The 13,934-nt window shown below is 41.7% G+C and overlaps 1 protein-coding gene across 1 annotated transcript in view; it reads left to right on the top strand.

The window, feature by feature from the left end:
- SLC9A9 (solute carrier family 9 member A9) overlaps positions 1-13,934 on the top strand; it is a 3,894,960-nt gene that overhangs the window by 1,376,980 nt on the left and 2,504,046 nt on the right. The gene's annotated exons all lie outside the window — the stretch shown is intronic.

Here is a 13,934-nt window from a genome sequence, read left to right on the forward strand (position 1 = left end):
AGGTCATCACTCCCCATGAGGTCCTTACGCACGAGAACACCCCTAGAGGGGACTATTAGATAGTGGACACACCTCCCTAGCCTCATGAAAAAGAGATCCCCCTTGGGGAGAAGTGACAACACCTTGTGAATCGTCACAGCAGTTAGTGCAGAAAGCAGCTGAAGAAGGGAGTACAGTCACTGGTGTGAGTCCTACTCTCATACTAAGAGTCAACATTTGAGGGCGGTAGTGTGTGTTACATAGAAATGAGTGAGGCAACAGTTGCAACGTATAGTACATTTTCCTGAGCACCAGGCACATCAGTTGTTAATGCAGGCCTGGGCATTACATTTTATCTGCACATTAATGGTATTTAGCTTTTTTTGGTCACAACATCTGACCAGACAGCTGCTTCCTTGTCTGAATGTAATGTTGGTGCAGTCCAGGGCACTGACAACTGTTAAGGAAGCCAACTAAGGCATAACAACTGGTGTTTGGATGCGTTTAAACGTGTCTTGTCAGCAGGAAAATCAATGTATTGCTGCAACGTGGCATCAGTTGCATGGCCACCGTCCATGGTATAAGCTAGGACATTTCTTTCAGAATTTCCACCATGTGAATGAAGGATTCTGATTTGCAGAAATGCAGGCTGTACACCACCTTGAGGCAAATGGGGATTATGGCTGTGCATATTGATAATTTAGAATCCAGAGAGGGACACAGAGGCTAGAACTTTAATTTAAGAAAGAAAGAATGCCTAAGTTCTCCCGAAACCCACAACTCCAAACCCTACTCTAAAACAGAACAAGTAAAAGGGTGCTCATCAGGATGTCTAACATAAATAAAGTGCTTGGCCGAGAATCCTATTTTATCCTAGTTCCTGACCCTACCTCTCAAAGGAAATAACAACAAACAGTGTTTTGGGAACTATCCAATGAAAGGGGTGGCTGTTGGCTTCTTAACCTCACCCCTTCGTCTCTTTACCATAGGCCCTTGCCTAGGTTTACAGTTTGTGCCCTGCTGGAGGCCCATCCCGGGACCCCACTTGGATCTCTCTGGTTTTCTTCCCACTTTAGGTTTTTCGTGTCTTTATTCCCTTCAGTGTGTCTTTATTCTTTCTTGCTCCATCCGCTCACGGTTCTTTCAGTCTCTTCCCCACTATGGGGCCCTGCTTCTTATCACTCGTCACTGTAGGAGTTTCTTTCTTCTTTCCCCATTCCGGGCGCTCGTCTTTTTCTCTCTGCCCATTCTGGGGCTCCTCGGTTTTCTCCCAACTCTGGCCTTCTCAGTTCTTTTTCTCTTCCCACTCTGGGGCTTCTCGGTTCTCTCCTCAGCCCGGGACTTCTCTGTACTTTCCCCACTCTGGGGCTTCTCTCCCTCTTCCTTGCTTTGCTGCCTACCTCCTGGGTCACTACGAACATGCTTCTGATGGTCAGTGTACAGAGACTGAGAGTCTAATTCTCCTTCTATGTTCCATTAGTTTGCTTTCCTGCTCTAATTCTGGCTCGCTGGCCACTTTAACTGCAAAACGTAGCTGCAGCTAATCAAGGTCAAATGCACCTGAAGGCTGCAGAGTGCTCTGTTTAGTATGCAGGCAAGTTAAGTGTTTATAGCCTTTTTTTCTGATTCTCAAAATCCGACAATTTTTAACTCCACCTGCCAGGTGAGGTATATTCCTGTGTCAAGTTACGAAAAACGTTTTCATGAAGTAGCCTATAAATGTATATCATAAAAATGTCACATAGATTAATAAAAAATAAATCATACAAAAATATAGACATCATTATAGGAATGATAAATACACAATCATAATTAAAATCAGAATCTTACGTTAAAATATATATATATATATAAAAACTGGATTTGTAGTGCATGCAAAATAAAACATGATTAAACAACAGTTACCATATGTCCTGATTTTCAGCTGTTTCACCTGACTCGGACACAGTTGGCATTTTCGGTGATTATCAAAGACTTTTATTATCAAAAGAAAAAGAGGGGTTGGCAAAATCCTACCTATCCCTAACTCTTTGAGGGGCTTCCCTGCCTCAACAAAACTAATGAACGTCTGTGTCAGGATTTCTAGATCAAAAGAGTGTGGGCTTCTGTTTGTTGTCAACGGTAAGCGGCATTCAGCCTTAAGCGCACCAGTATCCCAATCTCCTTCTCTGGGTTTACCGGTCATCTTTTATAGGTTCGGCGTCCCTTGCGACTCTGTTTCCTCTGCGGTCTGTCTGCTGACTGGCAGTGCGTCTCGTCGGCATCTTGTGCCCGTCTTGCCTTCTCCTTTGCTCTGTGGTTTCTGCTGCTGCGCTCCTGTTGTCAGCGAACACTCTTCGGCCCAACCTGACTTCTCCCATCTCCTTGCTCTATGCTGCAGCTTTCGTTCCTCCTGTGTCCGAAGCAGCATTGGGATGCTCCATTTTTTCATTCTGCTCAGGTGTTCCATTTTTAAATGTCCTGGCACCTGTTAGCAACCTCCAACAAATAGACTGCAGCATTGGCTTGCTGATATTCATTGCTCCATCTCTCTTCCTCGTCTCAGTGGTATCAAGAGGGGAGGGAGTACATGAGTCTCAGTACTTGTGTTCTGAGTGTTATCAAAGGGAGGGTGGTGTTCAGTCAACAGTGGAGGTTCTTTATCCACATTACAATAGGCCATACAGAAATGGGGAAAATGTAAGTAGGTGTAACCAAGGAGTATAGATCAAGATTTATTCTGACCCCATGGTCTCACTTCGCATCCACGAGGGTTGTCCTCCCCCATGTAGTCCTCCCACAGATAGCCTCCCCCAGGGTCAAAGTCACATAGCTTCTGCCTTTCCCTGGCCATATGAGTGGGGATTTCCCTTGGAGAAGTATTGATGAGGTTGCTAGATCTGTCACACACCCCAGAATGAAAGCTAGAGACCTCAAATACAATATGCTCATAACATGTAATTTTGCCTAGGACTGTGAGGGAGGTATGGTATCACAAGTAGACACTGACACAAGAGTTGCAAGTTTCAAAACCTTATTGACGGTTTTAAAACTGTTGGAAAACTCTTATCTTGCCCCATAACTAAGATGGAAGTATTCTCAACCATCGAACAAAAAGGAAATTCAGTCCTTAGTCAAAATAAAATTGCCTATACTAATAAACCTAAACGGACACTTTACTGCTGCGTGCAGAAACCAGCTCGAGAAAGTATTTGTTCCATGTCTATCGAGTGAGCTTCTGGGACGCCTCTATTAAATCCTTATCACTCTCAGAGCGATGCAGAGTTTGTCGGAGTGTTGCTCATGTTGGCTGTGAGGCGACGGGGCTGTTTACTTAGTTGAACATGGCTAACAAATGGAACATTGCGATTCTTCCCTATGCCGAGAACTCAACAGCAGCATAAATCTCAGGTAAGCGCGCTGGCTGGCTCCACTGTTAGTTTATCCAAGCCGCATACTGCTTACCACAGTTGAAGATGGGTCAAAAACACCCAGCCGACCGCGCAACTAGAACCCTCACCAACTGCCTACATGACTGAAGCAGGGGTATAGAATGCACAGGTCTTGCTAATGTACTCAAAAAGAAGAAAGCGCCAATAACTTAGACCAATTTGGCCCTGTTTCAGGCAGAGCCCCTTCAACTTTCTTCACAGTCAAAAAACCCTGAAAAAGTGACGCTGAGAGAATGTCAACAACTCGATCTCAATGATGCAGAGATCTTACAGACAGTCATCCCTAGTAGACCTAGAACAAGTTTTCGCCCCTCTAGTGGATCTTACAATAGTTCATGAATCCACCAACCTAAACAGCCTTGCTAATCCTATTACTGCCAAACCACAGGAGGACGACTTTACCTCACTGCGTAAAAAGTGCTCGGGCACACTGATGTAGATCTCAACACAAATTCTGTCCCACAGACAAATAATTCTGCAGATGTGCTAGTGGCGGAACCTCTGGGCTTGAAGGAGGTGCCTGGTAAAGGCTTGCAATTGATCAAGACTATCTACCCCTCTTACGACTTCACTGAAAGCACGCATGAACACAGTCATAACCAACTCCACTAGTCGGCTACGATCCTCTTTCATAAATCCAGTCTCTCGACTAAAGTGAGACGCTAGCTCAAGAGCCCATCTCTGAATACAATCTGGCAAAAACGTTGCAATTCTCAAACAGAACTACTGCTATCAAGCCTCCTACAACACTATTAGCGAGAGAACGATGCTTGATATAATTCTCTTCTGAATCGTGTTCACCTTTCAGAATCTCCAAAGACCGCGACCATCATACAGAGGCGATATTTACTGACATTTCAGTCTACTCGTCAAAAACATTGGGCGGGGCTATTTCTGACTCACACTTGACCTCATTTAAAGCCCATTGTAACCTGATGTCAGCGATTTCTATCTCACTCGCTCCGTTCTTGAAGTTGTATGAGGGAATCAATGAAAACACCAAAGATCAAGCAACTCTGCTAGCCTTGATCAATTCCAAAATGATTTATATTAAATCCTTCATTGCATCGCTGCAAAGCAAAGTAGAACAGGAGATGGCATGTGCCAATGTGATTAGAAGGCAATTGGAAGATGCACTGGAATTGGAAAGGGCAGACAAGAAATGCCTTTTGAATTTAGTTTTGGTCTTCTACATCGGAAACAATTGATGCAGAGCATTGTCTATCCCATTGGCGAAACATTGATGAAGGAGCCGGGCATTGACACCAACCATCCCCCTGTACATAAGAAGAATACAACACAAACTTGTGAGAATTAAAGAAGTGAGTATCACCATGCAGGCAATCTCATAGCCATCTACTCTGTCGATCAAAGCTGATACAGTGCAGATCGTGGACCCTGAAGAACAGGGCAATCCGGAGAATGTCATCCATCGATGGTCTTCCAAACGGAAAGAACCAAATTCACCATAATTCACAGGTTAACTGTCACCCTTTTTTTCCAGTCTAAAAAGGACAAAATGTAAATTGACCCAATGGATGTCAAAAGAGAGCCTTATGGGAAGGAAACTAAAAAATCAGTCAATGCCAAAAAATAAAAATTCTAATCAGGCTCAATCTTTTATTCATAATTTATCCACGCCCCAAGACAGTCGTGGTCTAAATGGATCAGATCTGGCTTACCATCTGAAAACGGCCACCAGAAAAACTCCACGTGGTCTGGAGCTTAACACCTTAGACAGAATGCCTCTCACGGGTGATAACTCCATTGATATTGAAGAACCTGACTACCTGAATTACACCACCTACACGATTGATGATGACCAGAGTATGACTGACAAGCCTGATCTCACTCAGAATACCACGACTCAGACTGATGTGGATTACTCTGCACTTCTCATAACTAATAGGGTGACTTCTCTGTGTGCTAGAGAGACCCTTCCTGTCCTCATTACCATAGCTTGTCACTTTGAAATCAATCCAATGCCGGTAAAAGCAGCCTCTCCCTTTTTAACATTAGCGCAGAAAAGACAGAAAGCTATTTCTAAAGTCGTCTCAATTAAGTTTCGAGAAATGCGTCCACAGTGAATGCCCACTGAGTCATCTGTTCAGAATCAGTCTGGAATTGTATACGACTCATATAGAGGCCGACAACCCTGCTTTCAACAAGTGAAGCTGACCACGTTCAAAAGCACAAAGACTTCAGGACGTCCCTTGGTGATATTACAACGTCTTCTACCAGCGAGAGTCCACTTAATATTAAACTGATCTAACGTCTTAAGTTTACTCTTCAGTATTCCCCTTCAGCGCTTTTTGCAGTCAGACGACATCAAGATCGTAGAGTTTCCAAAAGAGCACATAATGGACAGCGTGATTTTGCACCTGAGAGCTAATTCCATCAAGAACTTGCTGCTAGAAAGGGCTCACTTCCTTCTACCGATGGGCTTTGAATGTAGAGAGATATCAACCACCCCAATGCGTGTCGTGGTTTTATGTCTTTGTATCTAGTGGCTTAATCCATGACGTAACATCATTTGAGGTCATCCAGAAAGAGGCGAGTGACCGCGCTCTTCTGCAGCTACCTTGGAACTCAAAATCGGCCTCGAACTCAGACCATTGGACAGTTGATATTGAACTCAACCAGGGATTCAACCGTTTAAGGCTGCGAAGGAAAGATATCAGGGCCTTCTTTGAGAACTTCTCAAACCAGCTGAAAGATGGAGGTGATGTAAACTATATGCAAGAATGGAGAGTTGCTCCACAAACATAGCCCTAGGAAAAAAATTGGCCAAGCAAAGAAACTTCTTTACATATATCCGAAACAGATAAATCACTTGCATGATGGCCCACAACTGCAGAAGGTGAAAAAAAGGAAACACAGATACAAGAACTGGTTGAGCAGACACAAAGCTGAGACTGTCCAAGCAGAAGCTGAACTCATGCTAAAGGCCCCCACAAATAAAAACATGAGAAAGACCTGGCAATTACTCAATGGTACAAGGGCCCTAAACTCTAAATCTTTGGTGAATGTGATCCCTGAAGAGGTATGGGTCGACTATTTTCGAAAATTATTTGATGAGAAGAGAGATTTAACCTATCCTTCCACACCTAAATCTATGTCTGGATGGAAGATCTAACTTGCCATGCATGAAATAGAGCTCCTCCTTAAAAAACATAACAACTCGAGAGCACGAGTGCCAAATGGCATTACAAACGCCATGATTAAGGCTGCCCCAGAGGTCTGGGTGCCTTTTATATTTGAATTATTCAAGCAGATTCTGAAGTGATACTTAGCTCTTGGAGGGCTGCAATTATTGTCCCTGTCGATAAGGAAGGCCCCAGGGACAAACCGTCAAACTATCGCGCGGTCGCCTTGTTAAATGCAGTAGGCAAACTTTTTGCTGCCTTTCTTTTGCGACAACTACAGTTCTGGATGACCTCCAACAAAAGAGATGACCCCTGACAAACAGGGTTCACTAAAAATGTTTGTACAGACTTAAACCTTTTCCTACTAAAACTTCTGAAAGCAAAGGCCCATAAAGATAACACCAAGATCTATCTAGCTTTCATAGATTTCAGAAAAGCCTTTGACAGTATCAATCACCAACAGTTGTGGTAAAAATGGAAGCCTGGAACTGCCCTCCAGAGATACTAGTGGCAATCAAGTCCCTCTATGATGCTACTAATGTAAGAATTTGTCTAACTGCCCAAGGGCTCCTATCAATGAAGATAAATGCCTTTAAATGTTTAAAACAAGGATGTCCGTTGGCTGCGACCTTTTTCAACCTATTCTCATCAGACATCGAAGCCCACATGAACAAGCCTCAAACTTTCCCTCTCAAATAGGAGCCCCACATCTTCCACAAATTCTTTACGCAGATGATGTGGTGTTGATTGACACCACTCCAATTGGTCTACAAAGGGACTCGGACAGTCTGCATGAACACCTTTTAGTGAATGGCCTCCTAAAAAATGCAACATAGACTAATACAATGGTGGTTGGAGCCCGAGGGCCGCGATGAGGCTCCGATTTTAAATGGTATGTGAATAAGCAGCCATTTGCAATTGTCAATGAGGTACTTTATCTAGGCTCCTTGATCAACAACAGCAGGGAGGACCTTTCTCGACAGACAGCCTTGAAGACAAAACATAGGATTCTAATTGCTCAAGCTCTATGAATTCATAAGAAATTCTGAACATTCTCGCTGCTCTCCAAACTGACATATTTTAAAGCCACAAAGTCACGTCAGCATTACTTTATATGCACTCCGTGGGAATTTTGGACCACACTGGAAGGAATCTTTTGGAAAAAAAAACATATAGGGCTGTTGAACCTAATTCCTACTGCTGTCATCCGTTATGAACTAAGGTTGACCTCACTAGTTGCAAGATCACGATGGAAATCCCTGTCGGTCTACAGAAAATTTATACTTCCATCCCCTGCTAAGCCTTATCGAATTCTGGAAGAGGCCTTAAGGACCAGTAGACCTGACCTGTTGATCCAGTGGGCAAAGGGATGTCGTGCTCACTTGATACACCTGCAAATTGACCATGACAAATTAATCATCAATCCCGCCAGGGTCAAATGGAAACTTTGGCGGGACGGCTGGACCAAGACGCAGGAGGATAAGAATGCGTTCAAGCACCCAACAGCACTGAGACAAGAAAAGAAACCTAAGAATTTTCTGCCCAAATAGCTTGTGAAATTTCCTAATAATTGGTATAAGAACCAATTCATGTGGTTCAGACGGAATCTACTCCCAACAAACCAACTACTTCACATCTACAAGCAAGTGACATCCGCGGTTTGTCACTTTTGTACCAAGCCGAGAGAAATAGAAACGTTAGAGCACATAACTTTATTCGGTACAGGATTGACCGACCTAATAACAAATACTTTAGGAAAATGGGGGACCGCACCCCTTAATGAAGATGCTGAAGTCTTGTTGGTACTCCTTTGCAAAGGAGATAATTACTCTGCTATTTTCTGTTTAATAGACTATGAACAGACATGTAAATATGGACATTTTGATTGTCATGATCTCTAGAATGATGGACATGTCGAGACTCTATTTCCTTTTAAATGTACCGATGTATTATGACAAAGGTTTGTAACAAACCAAAAGTCTTTAATAATAATTAAAAAAAATCCTAATGTCTGCCCTCTTTCTAGTACAATAAATGTGTAAAGGGAATGTGTAATGCAAAAAGGAAAATCAGCATTCAAAAGAAATTTTAGTATGGCTGAGTAAACTCCCTTCCTCACGTTCTGTAGCATGGGTAAGGTGGCACACTTGGACCTTGCAGCACATTTCTGGCTTCAGACACAAGGATACAGTTTGTTTCCTGGACCACAGGCCATTTAGCCTTCCACGAAAAGTCACTCGTTTATCTGCTGGACCTCTTGGCTTTCTCTCACTCGTGCCCAGGTCACCTCTCCGCTTGTAATACAGTTCAACAAAAGTTTGTTTCCTTCTGGTTACCACAATTCAGTATAGGTTTCCCTCCGACAGGCACAAACGTTTCAATCACAATGTGTTGGGTTTCCCATCCCCAAACTTCAATCGCACCTTCATAGGCTTCCCTCAGTCGGGCTCAAGTCTCTTTTCACTTTCCTTCCACTGTCAAAGACTTTCGAAACTGCGAGGCGTTTGCTCTTACCTCAGCATGACCACTTTGACTTTCTTTAGTCACTTTTTCTCTCCTACACAAAGGCCTCTTGGTAAATGTAGTTCCGAGCACAGTACTTATTTTAAAGTTCAAAGATATCTGTCACATTCAGGTTTCCCTCTGCCGGGATCAAACCTAACAGTTCAAGACATCTCCCATATCCAGGTTTCCCTCTGCCGGGATCAAACCTAACAGTTCAAATCTTGCATCTTAGTTTCTTTCTCTTCCCTCCGCTACTACGACATCAGACATTTCACATAGACTTTCGACTGGGCAATGTTCTTTCATCAGACCACTCTGTTACTTTATATGTTTAATTTACAGTTCTTTATGATTCTTTGCTTTCTTTCTTATTGGCACATGCACAACCTTCATTCATCAGATACTGTTGGCTTCAAGTTTCATTTAATACAGACCAGACTTTTTTCAACTCACCGGCTGTGTTCATTCATTTTTGTCTTTCGCAGATTTGATCGTGAAATCAAGGTTGATACCATAATTGCTGCTACACCTCCCCAACTCTGCTGTTCACCTTAGAGGGTGGCTGGTATCCTTGAAACACAAAAGAGGTTGATCTCTTCTCTCTAGCTGGGCTTCCTTGCGCAACCTTCAAGGCCCTTCCGAGGTAACAATCTCTCACCGGGGTGTCCAAGGTTTCTCCGTACCTCAATTCCATCCCTCAGCCTGTCGCTCTGGAAGAACTGCCTGGTTCGTTGTCGCCCTGGAAGAACTGCTCCTTCTCGTGCATCGCCTTGCTTAGAGTGTGTCTCAGTATTCCACCTTTGAACCATGTGGGGAGACCTAATAGGTACCAGGTGTATGTACCTAAGATCAAGTGCCAGACCCTGCCTGATCTTATTAGTGAGTCATGTTCAATGTATTGCATGGGTGGTACTCCTTTTAGCCTCAGACCTCCTCTTCTTTGGCTCAGTGTTTGTGTAGGAAATGGGGGGGGTCTAATAAGTTGGAATAACCCATAAAATAGGATTGGACAGGGGTATTTGAAAAGGGGGGTACCATGTCTCGCCATTGGGCATTCCTCCCCCACTCCCTGAGGACCCCACACCCATGTGATCCTCCCGCACTTGTCCACCCTCAGGGTCGGGATCCAAAGGCGATGGCCGTGCCCTGGCCACCTGAGTAAGGGATCCTCGGGGTCTAGGCAGTGAAACACCCTCTGGTTTTTCGCAGGGCGTATGCATCAAAAAGAGAACTAGTCTGATGCATTGAAATACATTGGGAACAGCCATCCCTTCCTTAGAAGTGATAATTTAGAAGGAAGTTAATAGTAGATTCTGCCCACATTTTGCAGTATCGGATGACCACCTGCTAGAATATTGGGAGGACATTCAATGTAAACTTTATATACAGAATGTTTTGTTGCTAGTTGGAAATATTTTATTAAGTTGCCATTCTGGAGTAAGATTAGCTTTGAACGCGATATATACTGGGAATCTTGATTGATTCACAGAATCTAATACAAAAGTCTCCAGGTACAAAATATCAATCTTACGCTTTACATCCCTCATCTCATCTGTGATTTTTGTATCTTTATATAAGGTATGGATTACCCATTTATTGAACAAAGTGTCAATTTGTTTAGACTATTTCCATGACTTGCTACCCGGGAGTAGATGACATCCCACACTATCTTTTTATTCGTGGGGTAGTTATCAAATGTATGCAAATGCAATAAAAAAGTGGTTTACACTTGATTCCAAAATTAACTGTTTTTCCCCAGCTTTCATGAACAGTGGAAACATAAGTGTGCTTTAGGTAAACCAAAAATGTGCTTAAAATTTTATTTCATCTCTAGTTGTATTTTTACCTCTTTCAGGAGTTCTGTTTTCGCTAATCCACATTCTTCATCGTATAAAGACTTGTGCATCCACACCTGTCTTTTAATCTGAGTCGATAGTTTAGTGACTACTGTGGAAAGTGCTGCTAGGAGAATTAGATGAAGTGCTTCTGGGGCAGCCAAGTTCACATCTCTTTAGTCTGGCATGAGTCATGGTAGGACTACTCAAAATATAAGAGGGGCATACGAATTGTAATAAAAATCTGCTCATCTGATGCACCTTCTAATATTTATAAGAGTGCTATTATAAGTGATTTCAATCCGCCACTTCACCTAAGTCAATGCCTAGCATGTGATGCACAGCTGAAACCCTTAACTAATTATTTGTGTCTATAAGCTTTTATTTCTGAATGATGTACCACTTATATCACGCCCCTCTCTTTGAACCCCCGCCACCTCCACCCCCCCGTCACACTGAACCAGGAAGCAGGCTGGTTTGCAAAGTTAAAATATTTATTATGTATTGCACAATATATATATATATCACACTATTTTTAATGGTTAAACAATGATCACCAATGGGGTGATGTCACACTACACAATCTCTTTAATCAGAAGGAGCAATGATGGGAAAAATAATGCAGCACAGAAATATTACTTTGGTGTGTGTTCAATCAAATGGCAATGTGGTTAATGTTTCCCCCTGCACACTCTTCAATCCCCCCAATATGCAATATAAAGAGATAGAAAGAGAGAACAAGTTTCAGGAATGCAGAATTCAAGCAAATATATCAATCCCAATGTCCCCCAGCAAACACCAGAGAAAAACAGAATTGATTGGCAAACTTGTCAAAATGGTTTTAAAGTTGGCTTGAATGAAATGGTGAAAACACTGAAAATGGTCTAAATCACTAGAATTGTTGAAATTCTAATGGGAGACGCTTTGTATGGGTTCAGACAAACACTAGCAATGATTTAAGAGTAATAAGCAAGTTGAAAACTTAATTTTGAGGTCGGGTGCAATGAAAAGCTATTTCACAAGTTATAGATTTGAGCCAAATGAAAAATTTGCGGCAAACTTTTCTGCGCGCGATTGCGGAAAAACTATAAGGAGTTGAGGTTCATTGGAAAGCTTAGGATCTTAGCTTTGTTTCTAGCATAAAGTATGAAGAAGTTATGAACATTTTCGTGGAGGTCGTTTTTTTTCAGAAAGAGGCAAAATGTAAAACAAGAATGTGCTTTTAAAAAGTACAAACAAGGTTTCTTTACACTAGGGATAAACTATGAAGATACAAACTACACGACAGCATAGCCACCATATCAGGACGTCGTCCATCAGGTTTTTGCACACCGAGACACTTGGCTTTCTTTGGATAAAATATCTTTTTTTTATTTTCTTTAATTTTATTTATTGTTTGGCTGTAAGCAACAACCTTTCAATAATACATATAATGTATCATCAATGATAGATTTACAAATCAATTCATAAAAACATTTTACAATATTTCATCATACAAAAAATAAGAGCAGAATTATATAATCTTATGAATACACTCTCTAATGATTTAACATCAACTTTGAGAATAGTTCATTTAAAAAGCCAATTGTTGCTAATCTGATTGACATTCGTCTTGCACCAAAAATTTGCAGCCATAATTCCTCAGGGTCAATTATCATTTGTCCTTTAAAACAATGCATAAAATATTTACAACGAACAACATATAGTGCTGGACAGTAAACGATAACATGTTTCAAGGTTTCTTTAAACTTATGATTTTCACAAAAGCCACAGACATTCTCACTGGTATCTAAAAGTTTCCATCGAACCAGTATGTCTTTTGTATGCCACAGATTGAGACGAAACCGCATGCAATCGTCCCTAAATTTTGGAGATGGATATTTAGTAAGATATGGTTCAGTAACTCTAAACCTCTTATGACCGAATTGGACTGGATTCCAGTCTTTAAGATGGTGACATTTTTCAAGAGTGCATACCCAATCTCTTCGATAAAGTTTAATTTTGGCTTGTTCTGGATTTTGAAGGAGAGTGTCCATAGAGATGTCGACGTCAGTAAGGATATTTAGTGTTGTGTTTAACCAGTATTTTGGGTATTGGTGCTCAGAGTATATTAAATATTGGCCCAAAATATAGGATATATCCTTGCATTGTAACGAAATGATACACTTTCTAAAAAATGCTATCAATTTCCAGGCCAGGGCACTGTATAGGGACAAGAAACCCAGTTCAAACCGAAGCATTGAAATAGGTACACAGGTAGGAAGTTTTAAAAGTGCACACCAATCCTTGCCTTCCATACGATCCCAGAATATTCATGGCAACATTGGAGCAGATTCTGAACCATATGTAATAATAGGTTTAACTTTCATAGTGTAGAATGTTAATGAATGGTTACATGTACATTTTTCAAACTTATATAAGACAGCCTTTGATTGAGAGCTCAGGGCCTGTAATTTCAAATCAAGGACCATCTGAAATACTTTACCATTTTCATTACAACTAATCATAGTACCTAAATATCTATATGTTGGAGTAATCAGGATTTGTTCACCTTTAATAGACCAATTAAATTGGAAATGATTAGTGATCTTATGGTTATGACACACCATGATTTGTGTTTTAGTTAGATTGATGGTCATAGCATTTTCTAAGGTGTACTCAACCAGACCACCAATCAACCTTTGCAAACTAGCAGGAGTTTTGGAAAGCAATATGAGGTCATCTGCATAAAGATCCACGGGATCTGCTCCAGGCTTTATTTAGGGGTGTTAGAATTAATATTCTTAAATTTTCCACCCATATCTAGGATAAACAGATTGAATGTTGTGGCAGCCAAGATGCATCCTTGTTTTAATCCTCGAAATGTCAAGAGAGGGGGAGTCAACATGCCATTAAGGGTTAGTCGACCTGGAACTGATGTATTCTCGTGTAACAGGGCAATCAGTTTGACCAGGGAGTAAGGGCAACCCATTAACATCAGTTTATGCAACATTAGGTGACGATCTATAGAGTCAAATGCCTCTTTGAAGTCTACGAAG

The sequence above is a fragment of the Ambystoma mexicanum genome, chromosome 10, assembly GCF_040938575.1.
Source record: "Ambystoma mexicanum isolate Mex_15411 chromosome 10, UKY_AmexF1_1, whole genome shotgun sequence".
NCBI classification, from domain to species: Eukaryota; Metazoa; Chordata; class Amphibia; order Caudata; family Ambystomatidae; genus Ambystoma; species Ambystoma mexicanum.